This window comes from Muntiacus reevesi, chromosome 1 (genome assembly GCF_963930625.1).
Source record: "Muntiacus reevesi chromosome 1, mMunRee1.1, whole genome shotgun sequence".
Classification (NCBI taxonomy): Eukaryota; Metazoa; Chordata; class Mammalia; order Artiodactyla; family Cervidae; genus Muntiacus; species Muntiacus reevesi.
The window spans coordinates 39,232,571-39,253,600 of NC_089249.1; positions in this window are offsets into that span (position 1 = coordinate 39,232,571).

Consider the following 21,030-nt stretch of genomic DNA (forward strand, 5'->3'; position numbering starts at 1 on the left):
GCAGGAGTTCTTCCCGGACTCCTCGGGAGCAACTCAGGAGCTGGAAACCCGGGGCCCCTCTAGATCCACCTACATCTGCTACCAATTGCAGGCTCCTCCGTCCATGGGGATTCTCCAGGCAAGAGTACTGGAGTGGGTTGCCATTTCTTTCTCCAGGGGATCTTCCCGACCCAGGGATCGAACCCAGGTCTCCCGCATTGCGGGTAGACGCTTTAACCTCTGAGCCACTAGGGAAGCCCTTTCACTTTCACTTTTTCTTGGGGGGGAGGGGAGTGGTGGTTGTGAATGTAGGGATGGAGCTCAGTGTGTGTGTGTGTGTGTGTGTGTGTGTGTGTGTGCGCGTGTGCGCGCTGGGTCGTGTCTGAATCTTTGCGACCGCATGATCTGTAGCCCGCCAGGCTCCTCTGTCCATGGAATTTTCCAGGCTAGAATACTGGAGGGGGTTGCCACTTCTTACTCCAGTGTATCGTCCGGACCCAGGGATTGAACCCTCAGCTCTTGCGTCTCCTGTATTGGCAAGCGGATTCTTTACCTCTAGCGCCACCTGGGAAGCCTACTGAGGAGGATAATCCTTCCCGTTTCCACGCTTCCTCCCATTTAAATGCTCCCATTCTCCAACCTACTGTATGGTACCGGGAGCTCCGCCGGTTGCTCTGTGATGAGCTAAATGGGAAGAAATCCGAAAAAGAGGAGATATGTGTACAGGTATGGGCTTCCCAGGTGGCCTTAGTAAAGAAGCTGCCTGCAAATGCAGGAGACATAAGAGAAGTGGGTTGGATCCCTGGATGGGTACGGTCCCCTGGAGGAGAGCATGGCTACACACTCCAGTATTCTTGCCTGGAGAATTCCATGGACAGAGGAGTCTAGAAGGCTATTGTCCATAGGATCACAAAGAGTCTGAAATGACTGAAGCTACTCAGCATGCTCTCATGTACAAATATAGCTGATTCACTTCTCTGTACAGCAGAAACTCACACATTGTAAAGCAACTGTACTTCAATAAAAATTAACAAAATAACAAAGACTCTCCTTCCCTCTATCCAACACTCACCCAGGAGGAACTAGCATATATATCTATTTTTTTCTGTTTGAAATCAGAAGTTTTGTAAACTCTAAGGGCTGTCCTTTGAAACTTGAGTGGAATATAAGGAGGAGATTTGTTCACATTATATGACTCATATTTATAAACACATAAACATTGATATACTTTTTAAAATGCTTACTGATTACAGAAACTATTGAACTTTTCCAGAGTCATTATGTCATTTTACATTCCCACTATGGAAGTGTGACTAGGAGGAGGGGAAAGAGAGGGTGTGTAAGTTAAAAGTGGTGATAAAGTAGTTCTGTATCTTGACTGTGGTGGTACACAAATCTACCCAGATGATAAAATTGTATAGAAACACTCACAAATGAGTGCATGTAAAACTGGTGAAATTTGAATAAGGTCGGTGAATTCTACCACTGGCAGTTATTTGATTTTAATACCTAAATACTATAGTTATATAAGATGTTACTCTTGAAGGAAACTGGGTGGAGGTATATGGGATCTTTCTGTACTATTTTTTTTTAATTCAGCTATAATTGACACATGAGATTGTGTTAATTTCAGAGGTACAACGTAATGATTCCATATTTGTATGCACAGATGGTTGGTATGTATTTGTGTATCTGAGAAAGGTTTAGATTGAATATATTTACATGAGTATATATGTGTACTGATTTCTTATTTGCATAAATATAGAATAATGGTCTGAATTTATGCCTTTGGTGTTTTCCTTTAGAAACTACTTTCCTTCTCACCTTCTTCTCTTCACATGCTCAGTTTAGTGCCCTTATGTCCACACTTGGTCGGCCTGGACCTTCTCTTTCTCTTGAGAAAATATTAGTTGTTTCTCCATCTCTCTAAGTCAGAGTCATGGGTTATCTGAAAATTTTATTCTTGGGACTAGACTTGTAGGGTTTTGGTTTGGTATATTCTCTTTATATTCAGAAGCTCCTAAAAGCAGAATTTTATTCCCACTCACTCCCAAAGTGACAGTAAAAAGTGTCTGGAACCAAAAAGATGTTTAGACCAGTGACAAAACCACACTCATAAGTTTCCAACATTTTTCTTTTTTTTTTTTTTCTATTTTAAATAAAGTTAGATTTTAAAGTATGGGTGCCCATGTTGTGGATTATGAATATATATAAAGATACATATGTGTGAGCATATGTTCATGTATGCATGTTTAGATGGGCTTCTCCGGTGGTTCAGTGGTAAAGAATCCACCTGCACTGCAGGAGTGGTGGGAGACACAGGCTCAGTCCCTGGGTAGGGAAGAAACCCTGGAGGTGGGCATGGCAACCCACTTCAGTATTTTTGCTTGAAAAATCCCATGGACAGAGGAGCCTGATGGGCTACAGTCCATGGGGTCACAAAGAGTCGGACACGACTGAGTGACTGAGCACCCACCCATGGGCATGTAGATACTACATAGATATATGCTTAACAGATGTGTGTAGGGTGTTAGAAATACAATCTACTAATCATACATTCATCATGCAAATGCAAAAAGAGCTTTCACAATAATGTGCATTTTTACAATAATCATCTTTTCTATGTTGTTTTCCATTTTTATCATTTACATCACAGTTCGCTTAGCCCTTTATCCCCTGTACACTTGCACATGTGGATCACTTTAGGAGAACGATAACAGTAAGCAGTAGACAGTAAAGCACTCTCCAGTGAAGAATTAGTTGTTAACATTTTTAATATTCCATTCTGACACTGTGATTAGGTGGCCTGAAGACTGAGGGTATTATTTCATAATCCAGAAAATGTTCTCTTCAGAGAAGGTATTTCACTTCGCCATTGCTGGATAAAATGCTTTCATTTGTTTTTATTGCACTTAAAAATATATATATTGAAAATCTTTCTGGGAGAGACACCCAAGAAGAAGGCAAATGCTGCATCATCACCTGTGTGGGATTTTCAATCCGTAGAGCCTGCTGTGTGCTTTTTGAACTATTGATTGGTTTTTTCAATGCAGTGCTTCCAAAGGATGGTGAATCTTATTTTGCTATTTTCAGGACTCCAAATCCACAAGAATGGCCATGGGCAACATAAGGTGCCTCTAGTAATATATGCTTCAAAATGTTTGTTGTGATTACATGATCACAATGACACTGCTAGATAAAGAAGGCTGAGATCGTTAGCACCAACTGTTTTCTCCATAATGCTGCATTTCTGGGAGAAATAATAAATGCAGATAAAACAGAATCTCTTACATTCCCTAAGACAGGGATTTAAAAATGAATTCTCACAAAATGAAATAAAGCTCTCTACTTTCTTAGGAAATAAGAAGGTGGTTAATGAGCAAGAGACTGGAAGACCTTTTTTTTTAAAAAAAAAATCTGCAAGAGACTTTGCTTTGGTTAGGAAAAATAAACTTTTCCTAAATAGATAAAAAAAAAAAAAAAAAAAGAGGTGCCCAGGACTAAGTGTTCACATCTATCTCTTCTGTAGAAAGAGAAGCAATAGCAGCCACAGAGAAGGAGCTGTAATCCCTATGAGAGATTTAATGAGGAGTCAAATGGAACTCTTACTGTGCCCTTGCCAATGAGGTTCAATTCTGTCCTCCAGGGACCAACTCTAATGTAGTTCAGTGTGTTTAGTCCTGGCTTCCACCGCTGAAATCGCCTACCAGGCTGTCAGCAGTTTCAGTGTGATAGGATTGTATTTATGGGAGTTGCTCAATGAGAAATAGTTTACTGTTTAAGGAATGCAGGAAAAAACTCCAGTCACTGATCTCTAGAATATAATCCATCTAAGAAGCTCACTAACAGCCATGCATTTTGTCATCTATATCTCACATATTATAGTTGTTATAACATAGGTACTGTAGATTATATGTAATATGTTCTCAAGATCAGATGACCAGGCAGCATTTTGATTTTCAATTTATTTGAGCATTTGTTTTCATTTTACTCTTGATGAACACTGGTTTCTCGCCTAAAAGATGTGTTGACAATTCACAAATTCTGTCTCTCAAAATGGGAGTGATTGGCAGCCCTCAGGTGAACACCAAGTTTCAACTGCCAAGACTTATTATTCTTGCCACACTTGAAAAACAGTGAAATTTGCTACAGAAGGTCACTTTTGCTTTTGCATGTAGTCTGTTTTCCCATTACCTCTTTTTTCTTCCTAAATAATTCCTGTTAAGGCATCTATCTTTAAAAAAAAAAAAAGACTGTAGCAGGGTTTTAAGAAAAATCAAGTAAGAATATTGTACTACAAGGTAAAGGCTTCATGACACAAAATTATCCACTCAAAGGAATAAGAAAACAGAAAACATGAGCAGATATTTAGCACTGGACACAAACTACAGGCTATAGATGAGTGATCCTAAATCAGGAAGGCAGATGGTAATTTTAAGATACTATTCCCTCTTACAGTTATTTTCTAAAATTGCTGTGTGCTGTTAACATTTTCTTTAATAGAACAAAATTTAAAAAAATAGAATACATTAAAAAACCTTAAGTCATGCAGCTTTATTTTATGTTTTGTTTCTATGCATTAGCTAGTGAACTTTAATTATGCTTTTTTCTGAGTTTCCAGACATTGATATATAACCATCTAATTTTTCTTTTAATTAACTAGGCTTCTTGACCAGTTATAATTTAAAGCATTAACACCTGCATGGGAGGAGTCACTTTAGCTTAGCAAACCGCATGACTAAAATTTAAATATAATTTATAAATAAAGACACATTTACAATTTATAATATAGTTTATTATATTCTGTTGCAAAGTGGACATGGTGTCTGTAGATCCTTCCTTATCTTCTTCCCTTCCCTTCAGTTCAGTTCAGTTCAGTCGCTCATTCATGTCCGACTCTTTGCGACCCCATGACTTGCAGCACGCCAGGCCTCCCTGTCCATCACAAACTCCCAGAGCTTACTCAAACTCATGCCCATCGAGTCAGTGATGCCATCCAGCCATCTCATCCTCTGTCGTCCCCGTATCCTCCTGCCCACAATCCCTCCCAGCATCAGGGTCTTTTCCAATGAGTCAACTTTTCACATGAAGTGGCCAAAGTATTGGAGTTTCAGCTTCAGCATCAGTCCTTCCAATGAACACCCAGGACTGATCTCCTTTAGGATGGACTGGTTGGATCTCCTTGTAGCCCAAGGGACTCGCAAGAGTCTTCTCCAACACCACAGTCCTTCCCTTACTTCCCTTCAAGTTAAAGGTGGAATGCAGCGTTCACTGCCTACTATGTGACACACACAGTGTCTGTATTTGTGTTACTAAGAATGGTTGCCAATAGATAGTTACGGAAAATTTGGTCATAGTGATTTCATAGAAACTATGAAAACATTAACCACATACTTTGATAATGCACTGTTTTAGCCGCTGAGGACTTTACCAAGAGGCACAATAATATTACATGGACAATCTTGCTGCTGCTGCTGCTGCCGCTAAGTCGCTTCTTACTCCAGGCCAATTCAGTTCAGTTCAGTTCAGTTCAGTTCAGTTGCTCAGTCATGTCTGACTCTCTGTGACCCCATGAACTGCAGCACACCAGGCCTCCCTGTCCATCACCAACTCCCGGAGTCCACCCAAACCCATGTCTATTGAGGCAGTGATGCCATCCAACCATCTCCTCCTCTGTCGTCCCCTTCTCCTCCTGCCCTCAATCTTTCCCAGCACCAGGGTCTTTTCCAATGAGTCAGGTCTTCACATCAGGTGGCCAAAGTACTGGAGTTTCAACTTCATCATCAGGCCCTCCACTGAACACCCAGGACTGATCTCCTTTTGGATGGACTGGTTGGATTTCCTTGCAGTCCAAGGGACTCTCAAGAGTCGTCTCCAACACCGCAGTTCAAAAGCATCAATTCTTTGGTGCTCATCTTTCTTTATAGTCCAACTCTCACATCCATACATGACCAGTGGAAAAACCATAATCAATTTTTTATGCTAAAAATGACAAAGTTAATAATATTCTCAAATCCAAGAGAGATGGGGTGAAGATGACTATAGTCTAAAGAGGAATGGGGAATGCCACCGATCAATTGGTGTCTCAGCAGAAGGATCTAGAAGAAAAATTTTGAGGAAGCCACAAATGTTCTGGGGGAAATTCCAGTGCCCATGGGAATAACATTTTACTCATGAAGGGACATAAAGAAAAGGCATAATTGTGAAGCTGTGCATTTCTAGATATGTCTGCATAGTATGACTTTCTGCAAAAGGAACAGTTTGGGAGAAAGAGTTGAATGTAGAGATTTCATCTCATTTGTTGGGTAATTCAATACTGCAGAGACTGTTAGAAAGGTAAGTATTGAACATATGGGTAGAGGATGATTTGAATGCAATCCAGGAAGGGATTTATGTCAAGCCTATGCCAGTCTCTGTTAATTCACTGTCTCACATTTCAGCTGTCATTTCCAACTTTTCTATTCAGTTTAAACCTCCAACACTCAGACCTGCAGACTTTTTCAGTGCTTTGATTTACCTTTTACCTTACAGAGAAAATGGGCTTCCCTGGCAGCTCAGATGGTAAAGAATCTGCTTGTAATGCAGGGTTTGATCCCTGGGTTGGGAAGATACCCTGAAGAAGGGAACAGCAACCCACTCCAGTATTCTTGCCTGGAGACTTCTATGGACAGAGGACCCTGTGGGCTACAGTCCATGGGGTCACAAAGAGTCAGAAACAAGTGAGCAACTGACACTTTACAGAGGAAACATCGGCCATTAAGTGACAACACTTTTGTCTTCCCTGACAGCAAAAATAATCCCCCCCATATCTGTTTCTATCTTTCTTATTAAAAGCAAGGTGCTCTCTCTTAATAACCACCTAAATCTAATTCCACCACCTATTTTACAGAACACATTCCTTCCAGCCTCCCCTGCCCTCTTATTTTAAACACCTCCCTTTTAATATATTCCACCTCTTGGCTTTTTTTAAAGATTTGTTTTGATGTGGATGAGTTTTAAAGTTTTTATTGAATTTGTTACAGTATCACTTTTGCTTTATGTTTTGATATTTTTGACTGCGAGGCATGTGAGATGTTAGCTCCATAGCCAGCGACTGAAGCCACACCTCTGGCATTGGAGGGCAAAGTCTTAATCACTGGATTACCAAGAAAGTCCCCCCCTTAGCTTTTTTTAGCCATGTTCATGTCTTTAAAATTAAAGGAAAGAAAACCTTCACCAAATCTTTCATGCTCTCAGTTGCCACCTTTTCTTTCTCCTGATGTTTCACCACTGCTCCTTTACAGTAATCTTTTTCTGAAGTGTTGTGTGTATTTTCTGTCTCCATTTTTTCATCATCTATTTACCCTTCAGACCACTCTGATGTGACTTCTACTCCCATTATCTCTCTAATACTGCTCTCACTTGGTAGCATTTGCTATGTTGACTTGTCCCTCCTTTCTGAAACACTCTCATCTCTGAATTTTCATCATTCTGCTCGTTTCTGGCTTTTTTGTATATCTCTGGATGTTCTTCTAAAATCTCCCTTGCTGGATTATTCTCCCCTTCCTGTCCATTTACCATTGCAGTTTTAAAAGATTAATCCTAATCTCTACTATTTTCCTCTGTATCTGTGCCTTAGCATTCTAATCTATGACTATGTTTCAATTCCCACCTAGGCAGACTATCCAAAGAGTTATATCAGCTGGCTTTGTACAATACTCTTTTGACCCATGCCAACCCTGCATGCTTAAAAGTCCTTTTGAATGTTTAAAACACCTTAAGCATTAAGATATCTATAAATAACAAATGCTGGAGAGGGTGTAGAGGAAAGGGAACCCTCCTACGCTGTTGGCGGGAATGTAAATTCTACGGCCATTATGGAAAAGAAGATTCCTTTTCCTTAAAAAACTAAAAATAGAGTTGCCATATGATACAGCAATCCCACTCCTGGGTTTACATCCAGAAAAGATGAAAACTAATTTTAAAAGATACATGTACTCCGGTATTCATAGCAACACTGTTAACAATAAGCAAGATATGGAAGCAACTTAAATGTCCATAGACAAATGAATGGTGTATCTATATCACATCTTATACACACACACACACACACACACACACACACATATGCATGCACACAATAGAATACTGCTCAGCCATAAAAAAGAATGAAATAATGACATTTGTAGCAACATGGATGGACCTAAAGATAATCATACTAACTGAAGTAAGTCAGAAAGAGAAAGACAAATACTATATGATATAAATTATATGTGGGTCTAAAATATGACCCAAATAAACAGACTCACAGACATAGAAAACAAGCTTATGTTAACCAAAGGGGAAAATGAGTGGGGGGAGGGGATAAAGGAAGAGTTTGAGTTTAGCAGGTACAAACTACTATGTATAAAATAGATAAACAACAAAGTCCTACTGTACATTACCAGGAACTATATTTAATATATTGTAATAAAACTTACTGAAAATAATATCATAAAGAATAAGTGTGTGTGTGCACATGTGTGCATGCACACACATGCAAAGTCACTTCAGTTTTGTCTGACTCTTTGTAACCCTATGGACCACAGCCTGCCAGATTTCCCTGTCCATGGGGTTCTCCAGTCAAGAATCCTAGAGTGGTTGCCATGCTGTTCTCCAGGGGATCTTCCTGACCCAGGGATCGAACCTACATTTCCTGTGTCTCCTGCATTGTAGGCAGACTCTTTACCACATATGGGCTTCCCAGGTGGTGCTAGCTATAAAGATATATACCTAAAATCACTTTGCTGTACCCCATAAAGTAATACAACATTGTAAATCAACTATACTTCAATTAAAAAATAAAAACACCTCAAATTTTAAAAGTCTGAAACTGAGCTCCTAATAATTCCCCCAGAATTATCTTATCTCCATAAATGATACCAGCACCAAACCATTTTTCACAAGCTGAGAACCAAGGAATCATTATTGATGCCTCCTTCTCCTCCCCGATAATACCATATCCAATTTGGTTCAATGTCCTGTCGTTTTATGTCTGAAATAGTTCTTATGTCAATTCACTTTTCTCTATCCCAACCACTTTCATTCTAGTTCAAATTAACATTATCTCTTGTCTGAATGATTACAATCCCTTCCTAATTGTAAGAGTCTACCTGTAGCCCCTACAGTTTCTTCTACTTTGCCTTGAAACACAGTAGGACTTAAAGCAGGTTCCATCTGCCCCCATATGAGCTGAGTTTGATGAGCTCACTCTGACTTTCTTATATAAATTCAAGCAATGGCTTGGATCCAACCAGTCCATCCTAAAGGAAATCAGTCCTGAATATTCCTTGGAAGGACTGATGCTGAAGCTGAAACTCTAATAGTTTGGCCACGTGATGTGAAGAACTGACTCATTTGAAAAAACCCTGATACTGGGGAAATTGAAAGCAGGCAGAGAAGGGGACAACAGAGGTTGAGATGGTTGGATGACATCACCGACATGATGTTTGAGTAGGACATAAGTTTGAGTAGGCTCTGGGAGTTGGTGATGGACAGGGAGCCTTGCGTGCTGCAGTCCATGGGGTTGCAAAGAATTGGACATGACTCAGCGACTGAACTGACTGACTGTGGCTCCTAAGTCCCTCTGTCTCTTACCTTCATTTCAAGTCTTTTGTCACACCTCCATCTCCTTTACTCTCTAAACTTCTAAATTTCATACATACTATGTCTCCTCCTGACAGAGTCATGTGTCTGGTCTCTATTTCTAGAATGCTCCTCTCTTCTCTTTAATCTGATGTCTGCTCTAACTTCACTTTCTGAGCCTTATCTCACAGTTGCAGATTTCAGAGCCCATTAGTACTTTTATTATTGATATTTTCCTTTTTTTAATCACCATTTACCTAATTGAATTTCTCCTTCATTAGACAGTAAACTCTGCAAGCATAGAAATTATGTCAAGTATTTGTTTGCCACTGTCTCCAGAGGATTTGTCCATTTCAGGAAAAAAGTAGGTACCCAGAAACTATTGGTGGAATGAACAAAGCAGCATAATTACCAATTAAAATTATACTATCAAACATTGAAATATGAAATATTTATGTTACTGTTTTGGTCTGATTGTTCAAGATGCAAATCTCTTCTCCAGTTTCACTTAGGCTTTTTTATAAAACAGCAGATAAGAGTCAGCAAAGTAATAGTAATAGCATGACTTATCCTGGGAAACCTTGCAGAGTAGCTAAGAACAGTGAGTGACGAAGAAGAGGAACGCAGAGCAGCAAATAATTTTTATTAGGATGATGTGCTGTGCTGTGTCTAGTCGCTCAGTCATGTCCGACTCTCTGCGACCCTGTGGACCATAGCCTGCCAGCCTCCGCTGCCCATGGGGATTCTCCAGGCACGTTACCATGCCCTGCTCCAGGGGATCTTCCAAATTAGGATGATAGTTTTACTCAAAATTTAGGCAATCCTTCAACTTTTGAATGGATAAAGAAACCGTGATCTATACAACAACAGAATATTACTCAGAGATAAAAATGAACTACATGTCACAAATGAATGAATCTCAGATACATTATGCTAAGTGAAGAGAAGTCAGACCCTAAAATCCACCCATTGTATGATGTCACTTTTTGGAAATGGCACAACTATAGGGAGAAAAGAAAAAAAACGGATCAATGGTTGCCATGGGCCAGAGGGGATGAGAGAGAGTGACTAAAAACGGACACAGGGGACTTTTGGGGTAATGGAAACGTTCTAAGTCTTGATTTTGTTGGCAGTCACATGACATGGGCTTGTCAAAACTCATCAAACTTTACCTTAATAAGAAAAAATTTTACTATATTTTTTAATTTTAAAAAGCCAAAAAACCAAATCCAGGCAAGAATTAAGTATGGTCAGAAGCATTCTGACCCACAATAAAATAGTTTTTAAAATGAAAATATTATTTTATGTTCTTATATGGGAGTATCAGCATTTCTAAGAGCATTTCAAAATGTTTAAAGATAACAGTGTTTTAGGTACAGTGTGATTGACTCTCCCCAAATATCTCAGGATAAAATCTTAGGATTAAGCTTATGAAATTACTTAGCTCTCTTCCACTTTTTCTCCTTTTAACTGAGAGATTTACATGGATTATTCATTAAGTCACTCAGCAAACATGTATTTTTCAACTTGTGCCATATTGGGCTCAGCTAAGACAGTTCAGGGAGCTTTCAAACTGATGGAAAAAAGGGTATACTAAAAGAACTATCAAAAAGAGAAAATACAGTAAGTAAAAGCAAAAATAGAGACAAATGCTAAAAGCATTCAGGAAGGGGAGAGAGTGTTTATACATTTGAAGATCCCGAAATCTGGAAAACCCAGGTTATGCCTTGAAACATGAGTAATTAGAGGAGTTGGGGTGACAAATTGACATATGGAAAATCCTTTGCTCACCAATACCCATATCTGTCTCTTCTTCCTGGGAGCACACAGCTTGATTGCACTTCCCAGTTTCTCTTTAAGTGTTGAGATAAGTTATGGAATGTGGCAGAAGCTCTGTGCATCTCCAAGCCTGGCCCATAAAAACCTCCAGGCACAATCTTCACTTTCCTCCTGAAGAGAGAAGCCTCTAATGACCTAGAGAAGTTAAGAATCCTAAGATGAAAGGACCCTTGATCCCTGGCCTTTGCAAGAAAAGAGAATACCAGCCAACCCACTCTGGACCATGATCTGAAAGGTGAAAAGATATATTTAGACAAGGAAACCATCAAAGGCCAGGTTAAGGGAACTAGGACTGTTGAAATATTTTTGCAGTTACCTGATCAGGACTGGATCCTTTAGAAAAAAATGGCCTGAGTATATATTTTTTGTAAGATGGACTGATTGGGAAAAAAAAGAGTATCAAGGGATTCCAAATTTTAGTACAAGTTGAACTAAATTAATCGTTTAGAAAATCTGTATTGGGAAAGTGACTGCAGAAGTAAAAGATTTGTGAAGGTGAAGAACATGTTCAAACCTCTGTGAAGCCTTAATTTGCTACACACAAGAGCCTTGCAGACAACACCCTGGGCCCTCACATATGGTTTAGCCAAGAGAAACGCTTTCCACCTGAGACCCTTAGAACCTACTTGCTCTGTCTAGGTTTCAAGCTGTCTTATCCCTACTCATCTTCACAGTGTCACTCAAGTTTGTTTGGCTCTCCTTTCTTGGTGCTTCACTTCTACGGACTTAGTGCATGTCTCCCTGAACTCCATTTTTTTTTTTTTTGCAATTTAGATTATCTGAGTCCCTTCAAAATTGTTTCTGGTCATTCTTATTGTATCTCATTGATTTTTAAGCCTGTCCTTACTTTCTGGCACTGTATGAACAACTTAAAAATATGTCCTTTTGATAAAACAAATTAAATTAACAGAGGTCTTAAATTATAATTTATTAAATTGCTTGGCAAATGTTTATTGTGCCCTTACTATGTGGCAGGCTCTGTTTTAATGCTCAGAATCGGAACAAAACCAGGGATGGCCCTGGAGGCAGTGATCTCTCTGGTGTGTTGCGGTGATCTCTCTGATGTGTTCAAGCGCTGGGTTTGAGGAACAGCCTAAAGGCCAGTGTGTTAGGAATGGAATGTTTATAGAGGACACTGGTGGTAGATGAGGGTGAGAGATGTTGACAGAAGATTGCATGGGACCTCAAATGTCATTATAAAGACTTCGACTTTAACCAGAGAGACAGGAAAGCAGTTCAGAGTCTTGCGTAGAGGAGTGATATTGTCTAACTTAGGTGTACTCCTAGCCTCTGTGTTGAGGATACTTTCTTGGAAGCAAGGTTAGAAGACCTGTTAGAAGCTTATCAGATATGCAGATAAAAAATAATGTGCAGTGGAGATGCTGAGAAAGTTTGAGAGTCAGGAATGGAAAACATTTACTCAGGAATCAGATATAAAATAGTGAGAATAAGTAAAAAGAGGAACTTGAGATGACACCCAGGTTTTTAGTTTAGACGGGATGGACATGCCATTATTTGGTTAAAGGAAGACTGGGCTAGTGTAGGTGTTGAGGATAGACTAGGAGGTCAGTCTTAGACATGTTAATTTTCAACACTTATTAGACATCTCATTAGACAAGTGGGTAGAATGTAGACAAATCATTCTGGAAATGAGGGGTTCAATCTTAAATGGAGTAATACATTTAAATAACTTCAGTGTAGAAAATGGTATTTAAAACTTTGAAACTGAGATTACCAAGGGAGAGTGTAGATAGAGAAAAGAAAATCAAAGGGTTGAGAATTAGCTTTATTTCAACTTCGGGCCTTGCAAAATGCAGCAATAAACTCCCTATAAACAAATGAAGAGAAAAACCTCCTCTCCCTCTATTGTGGTGAAGATAAATTGTCCACCTATATGTATGATGGTTTTATGATAGCTATTTGATAGTATGAGCATTTTATAAAGTAGTTATCTTAATCTATTTTAACAGAACACTCTGAATATATACATATAGATAAGTACTAAAATAAAGCGTCTTTATGTATATACACTTTACTAAACATTTTGTTGGTAGTGTTTTCAGTCTTTTTTGGCTTAATATGTGTTTTCCCATTAGTTGGACCCTTGATTAGATAAAAGCTCTCATTTGTTTATTCTCTTTTTCAAATGCTCTTTGTTAAGTGCCTGCTATATGTTCAGCATTTTTGTGGCTAGGTCTTGTGATTATAAACATCGATATTTTTACTATCTTTCTATTCCTTATTCTTTGAAAAACTCTGAGTTGGAATTTTTAGAAGAAACCAAGTGTGAATATTGCTATTTTTAGAGTGTTGAAAATAGATATGCAAAAATCAAATACGTATGCATCCACTCTGTTTTTATAACTACAGCAACATCAGCAAAATTTCGTGTTGAGAAACTTTATTATAAAAATGATTTTTAAAAATCCCACAACTGATACATCCAAAGATTTTATAAAGTCAAATGAGCTCAATTACTTCAAGCTTAAAAAGCCAATTAAATATTGGAGTCATGGGGTTCTTTGGCAATGACCTTGAAGAGCTGAAGGATGTTCTGGGAATCTCCCTGCTTTATTTCTGAAGCTACTAATTCTTGCAGGTCCCCGCTGATCCATATCAACTACTGTTGGGCTTTTGATCTTCAACTAAGTACACTGGCCTATCTTTGATATCATGAATTCTTACTGTTTTCACTTGCTTAAATATAAAAACTTGGTGATTCTTAATAATTATTTTTTAAACAATAACTGCAAGATGAGGTAAACATTTTTTTAAAAGCTGAAAAAGTTTTATTTCCAATTTCCAGACTTCCTGGGTTTCACAAATTAAGTGAGCATGTTGACAATGATTTAGTGAAAAGTGATCTATTTACATGGGTAACATATGTCCCTTCTGAATCTTCCTTATAACTTTTGAAGTTTAAAATGGTAGAAAAATTAGATTGATACTAAATCACCACATCATATAATATCAGTTATAGCAACAAGCAAACAATCTGCATTTCAATCTCTTGAAAACAAAATATCCCAAACCATTCAAGGTTCTTCATAAAGCGTGAAATTACCTCCTGTTACTGAGTCACAGAATAGAACTGGAGCATAAAATAAAGATAAAGATCCATACCAACCTGAAGAAAACTTGTCTACTTACAGATGTGCAAAAAAAAAGCACAAGCATATGCCAGGGTCTGAGAAAGCCCCAAAGCTACAAAGAAATAGTTAGAAGCCTCGTGCTTCTGAGCAATGGAATTTAGAAATTATTAATGTGGGAAGTTTCGTCTACAAAAAATGCAAATCATTCCAGAAGCAAAGAGTTTTAAATGTCATTACTTGTACTCAATGAGAAAAACATATTTAGGAATACCAAGATCAATAACTAAATGTCACACTTTCCATGAATTGTTCATGAAAGTTGCATCTACCCAGTGAAGTGTGGAAGATAATAAATGCCCTGAAATTTGCTGATCTGAATTTTGGTGTTACAGAGATTTAAAAATAAATGAGTAATGCATGTAGCTTTAAAGGTTAGCAAATACAAGATAAAATCAAGGAAAGTTGTTGAAAATAATGAGATGCTCTTACATAGACTGAAATGTAACCATCTCCCAAATATTATTAAGAAGAAATAATTTGTGAGTGAGTGAGTGAAAATCACTGTCGTGTCCGACTTTGCGACCCCATGGACTATACAGTCCATGGAATTCTCCAGGCCAGAATACTGGAGTGGGTAGCCGTTTCCTTCTCCAGGGGATCTTCCCAACGCAAGGATCGAACCCAGGTCTCCTGCATTGCAGGTGGATTCTTTACCAGCTGAGCCACCAGGAAAGCCCAAGAGGAAATAATTTGTAGAAAAATATATATGAAGTAATGCCATTTGTACAAAAATATGCATGTATATAAGTACACAGAAAAAACTGCCAGGAGAACTGATTTCTGAAGAGGGCAGGATGGATGCAAAGCTTTTACATTTTATTCAACATATTTTCACAATGTTGAAAATTTTTATATTAAAAATACATTTGATGGGCCCACTGGCTTTATAAAAACATTTTACACCAAATAGATATATACAGAAAAACCAATTATAAGAAAGATTTAGAACCTTACAAATTAATTGAAAAATAGACAAATGAATTGCTTACTAAAGACCTGAAAATACTGAGGATATAAGTGGGAACACCATGAATGCATTTGAAATAGACATGAGAGTAGTCACATACTAAAAAACATCTGTAGGAAGAAGTTCCTCAGACTAGATCCACAAGACTAAGAACAATGCTGTCATCTTCGTTAGCCAATTTCACTTAGGTGTCTATGACAAAAGGCAGGTATATAACAATGGCTATAAGCTTGTGAGTTGCAAATAAGCTATTTTCAACCCACTTAAAAAAAATTAATGTTATCGTTGCAAATGTATTACATTGGAATGACAAGAGGTTAGAAAATTTATGTTATTCTGTATAACATCTAATACATTTAATTCTTTGCTGGTTCTTTAGAATAAACTCTTCCCATGCAATATTATTAATTATGTCAGTATCAGACATTTGTGCTGCTTAATATTCTGCAGTGAGCCAGGAAAATCCTTCAATGAGTTTAACTTTCCCTCAGGATTATGAATTTCATTAGAAACTAACAGCAATTAAAATGTGTCTGAGAGAAGTTAGTGACATCTGTATCGAAATAATGGAGCCAGGGAGATATCTCCATTAACCTGTTATGGTTAGCAGAAAAGATGAAAAAAAATTGTGTCTTGATTGTTTGCTTTCATAAACACACACACAAATGATGCATGATTTGGTCCCAAACACTACAGGAATAAAACATCTTTATATTTCTGACTCAAGCAAGCACAAATTTTTACTTGAGGGCATTTTTTTGGTCACTTGTCTTTCTGATATTTTAAATCTCAAAACATAATAATTTATCCAGTCACAAAAGGAAAGAGTTATTCATTTATGTCTACCCTCAAATCATATCAGAGATAAAGTACTTTGACATGTTCATATTTTATGTGAGATGTTTCTAAATAATTAATAAAAGATTCCAGGAAATCAGCTCTGAAGACTGAAATTGTGTGGAAACAAGTGAAATACAGACACGTTTATATTTAAAAATAAATATTTTAAAATTTACATTATTCTATTCAAGATATTGGAAAAGATTCAGTTTTATTTGTGGAGGAAGTATCATACCTCAGTACATGGTGATATTGTGGGTCCTAGAAACTCAAGTCTGAGAAATTGCATTCCTTGTCTTCTATAAGTAACTATAATCTAATTTTCAAATTATTTCAATAGAGCAAAGTCGAATAACCATACTGGACTCTGTGTATGGTGATAGCCTAGTGGTGTGTGTTGATGAGGAAGAAATAATTCTATGAACGGACACTAAACAGCTTCAGAGCCCAGAGATAGACCTAAAACCTCAAAGCTTATGGTTTAGAAAGCTTTTTAAAAGAAAAAGATTAAAAAGTTAAAATCCAAAACTAGATGTGAAAGTAAGTATTTGCTTAGGATGAGAGAAAAATCGCAATGAACTACAAGATTTTAAGTTAATAATTGCACAGGCATCATGAAAATCTGGAAAAATAACCTACACTTTTATCTGTCATAATCTTGTTGTAATTTTTGCCTACAGTTGTTGGTTCATACTCTGGTTGCCTCTTTGTCTGAAAATAACATTGCACTATCATTTTGGTTGATGAATATAAACATAATATAGCTTTTTTTCTAGCATGGGTGATAAAACCTTATATTTTATTATTAATACTTGGCACACATAAAGCATTTACTTTCCAAATATATTTACTGTATGTGTGTGGCTTTAGTTAGGCTTCCCAGGTTGCTCAGTGGGTAAAGAATCTGCCTGCAATACAGAAGACACAGGAGATGCGGGTTCGATCCTTGGGTTGGGAAGATCCCCTGGAATAGAAAATGGCAACCCACTCCAGTGTTCTTGCCTGAAAAATCCCGTGGACAGGGGAGCCTGGTGGGTTATGGTTCATCTGGTCACAAAGAGTCAGATGCAACTGAAATGACTAGCATGCATTCTTGGCTTTAGCTGAACCTTAAAAATACAAATTCTGATTTTATATTGCTTAATTACCATCAAAAAAGAAAATATGACCTGGTTATAAATGATACATTTTAAGAGTATGTTGACAGGACAGAGTATCCATATTAACATGATACTGAAGACAAAATTCTCTCCTTACACCTTCAATGTCTGATGACTGAAGAATTTTTCAGATTCTACACGTGCTCATCCATGCTGAGCACTGTTTGTAAATAATAATTCTTATTTTATCACATGTTGCAAAGAGTCAGACATGACTGAAGCAACTTAGCATGAACACACGCACATAGCTGTTTCATTTCATTGTATACCAGAAACTCACAGCATTGTAAGGCAACTATACTCCAATAAAAATATATTAAAATAAAAAGTTTCATTAGCTTCAGAGCCTCTGCCAGCCACTCACATGCACATAGCCAGAACTACACCTTCCCCTCCTTCCCCATGGATGGGAACAGTGTTGTCAGCCTACAGTAAAGCCTTCCTCCAGCTCTCTACATACTCTTTGGCTGTAGTCTCACCTAGCTTCAGTTTTCTAAAAAATGTTGGTGGGATTAGTAGTGGTTACAAGCTGGTGGTCCAACAGGATGGCGACTTTTTTCTCCAGGACTCTCCCAACCGTAATTACAAAATCCAGAAGGCATTCATCCAGACTATACTGAATAAATCACCTTCAATACTGCAGTGGGGCATCTACTATGCTATGTGCTTATATGGGGCATATACATAATCTGTCCTGTGAATACATGGCAAATGGTTGTTTTTTCATGAATTATTTTATTAGTACGTACTATTTAACCCTCAAGCCAATATGCTACAACAATCTATCTGATCAGTTCAATCAAAAAATAAGTAGCACAGTAATGATGATCAGGTTAGGCAATTTACTCAACAGAGCCGAAACCCCAGAACCTCACATTTAATAGTTTATGCTTCTCCTTGTATAAAAAGAAACAAAAATCTGGCTCTTGATAATAAAATAAGATTATTTAATTTGATATTATATAGAGTGCCTGGTAAGTGACTTTGGGCAACACTGATTTGGAAGAAATTCAATTTCAACTGACCTGTTGTCATATGAGATTTAGTGAGGGCATTTCATAATTAAATTTAATTTAGCAATCCCCACACTTTAATACCAAAATGGTCCTAATTTTAGATCTTTATCCCCCAATTTTTTCTTAAAATATTTCTGCCTGCTTCTCTTCTCAAATTACTTCTGTGACTACTGCATAATGAACATAAAGTAAAATAATTCCTGACCTATTGCTGTTGGGAATCTAGCTAATGAGAATACACAGGCGTGACATGAAATGACACTGAATCCCCTGAAGTGAATTCATTTTCAGTTTGGTCTTCAAAAAGGAACTCACCTTTTCCACTAAGGGGAATCAAATACATTTCTTCCTTTTTCACTTTTAGATTACAGAAAACTGTCACTGTGTAGAGAGTAGGGAATATGTTGAAAATTAGAGAAACAAGACAGAGAACATTTGGATCCCAGGAAAAGAATCTAGTCCTGGAGGAAAAAGTTCTGACCTTCAAAATGGGGGCATTCCAATGTAATCAACCTGCCAAAAGGTAGCAAGCTCAAGGTGTAGAAATTAGCACCGTGTTAGGACTCAGCTATGACTTCATATGATTGGTGGGTTATGTACTCAGCAGTGAGGTGATAGCCAGACTTGGTGAGGGAGCAACAAGGTTTGTTGAGGCATGCATAACCCCCATCCCTGATGGGTATTGTGAAAACAGTTTTATATCTTGTATATTCCCCAATATCTAAGGGGTTCATAGCAGCTGCTATGATTGTGAATCCTCAACAGACCATTTCATTGCTTTGTTTTTCTGGGTAATGAGATGTGTGAATCATCAGTGAATTGTGAGAAGAGTCCATTGCTGCATTTCCAGGGATATAAAGTTATCCCACCTGGATGTGATGTTGGATGGGCTACCACGGCAGTGAATAAGATTATCTACAAGTAGACAACTGGTTGTGGATGAAAGTCCTGTAGACAGAAATAGCTACATATTAGGAGCTTTGCTAATTCTAATAGATTCCACATTATAAACCACAACTGTGATTAGCATCACCTCCTGATTAAATTTGCAATAACTGACTGCCATTCTCCCAGAACGTATTTGTCTTGTGCCCAGCCAAATAGACATGCTCAGTGGTCAGAATTACATCCCAGAAACTTGCACATCTTCGTGTGTATTCTTAATTGTACATGCATAATTGTTAGCTTCCTTCCAAGGCTTCCCACTGACAGACCAAACCAAAGCAAGCTAGCCTGTTGATGTAGTCTGTACAGGCCAGATCCCCCTGAAACAAAAAGATTGAAGATATCTCAGAATGAAAGTGAGGGTGTACAGTTTAGAGATAGAAAAAGAGAACACAGCAGAAGAAGAGACTCAGAAGAGCCACGTGGGACTTCCCTGGTGATCCAGGGGTTAAGGATCCACCTGTCAATGCCGGACACATGGGTTTGACCCTTGGTCTGGGAAGATTCCACATACTGCAGGGCAACTAAGCCCATGCACCGCAACTACTGAAGCCCAAACCCTAATGCCCGTTCTCTGCAACAAGAAAAGCCATCGCAGTGAGAAGCCCGCACACTACAGCTAGGGAGCATCCCTGCTGGCCACAGCTGAAAAAGTCCCAATGCAACAACAAAGACCCAGTAGCCAAAAATAAATAAATAATTTTTTAAAAAAATCTTTAAAATATGTCTACTTTAGAAAACCAAGAAGAGACGTGTGTCTAACATAAATTATACTGGGAATACGTTTTGCAGACTCAAAAAAGATATCAGTTTAGGTACAGAAAATTCAAAACAACTTTCATCAAGACCACTAGTAGAAGGAAAATATAAGCTTTTGATGTAGCCAAATGGGAAACAGACTGGTTTGTAACAGATATTAAGAGGAATCTGCTTTTAGAGAAGATTTATCCCCTAGGCCCATTCAAGCTGTATGCTGTATCTAGACATACATACATTACTTGTATTACATACAAGTAATACTTGTCTACCTGCATATTCTTTGAAGCTTCATTTATCCTTACTGCCTCTAATATTGTAACTTTACACTGTTAAAGCAGTAGCTCCTAAAGCTTTTTTAAGCTCTTTCATTAGTTAAAAAGGGGCTTCCCTGGTGGCGCAGACTATAAAGAATCTACCGGCAATGTGGGAGACCCAGGTTTGATCCTTAGGTCAGGAAGATCCCCTGGAGAAGGGAGTGGCTACTCACTCCAGTATTCTTGTCTGGAAAATCCCACGGCCAAAGAGGAACCTAGTGGGCTACTGTCCATGGGATCACTAAGAATCAGACTTGACTGAGTGACTAACACTTTCACTTAGTTAAAAAAGGTACTACAACATTAAGTATGAACATTACTTAAATTTATGAAATGCATAAATGTATAACTCTTCTAATAAGATATCTCCTCTATTAAACACACAAAGATATACATTTAAGGATGAGATGTAGCTAAATAAAACAATGTATTTGAAGTACTTTATTTCTGATAAAA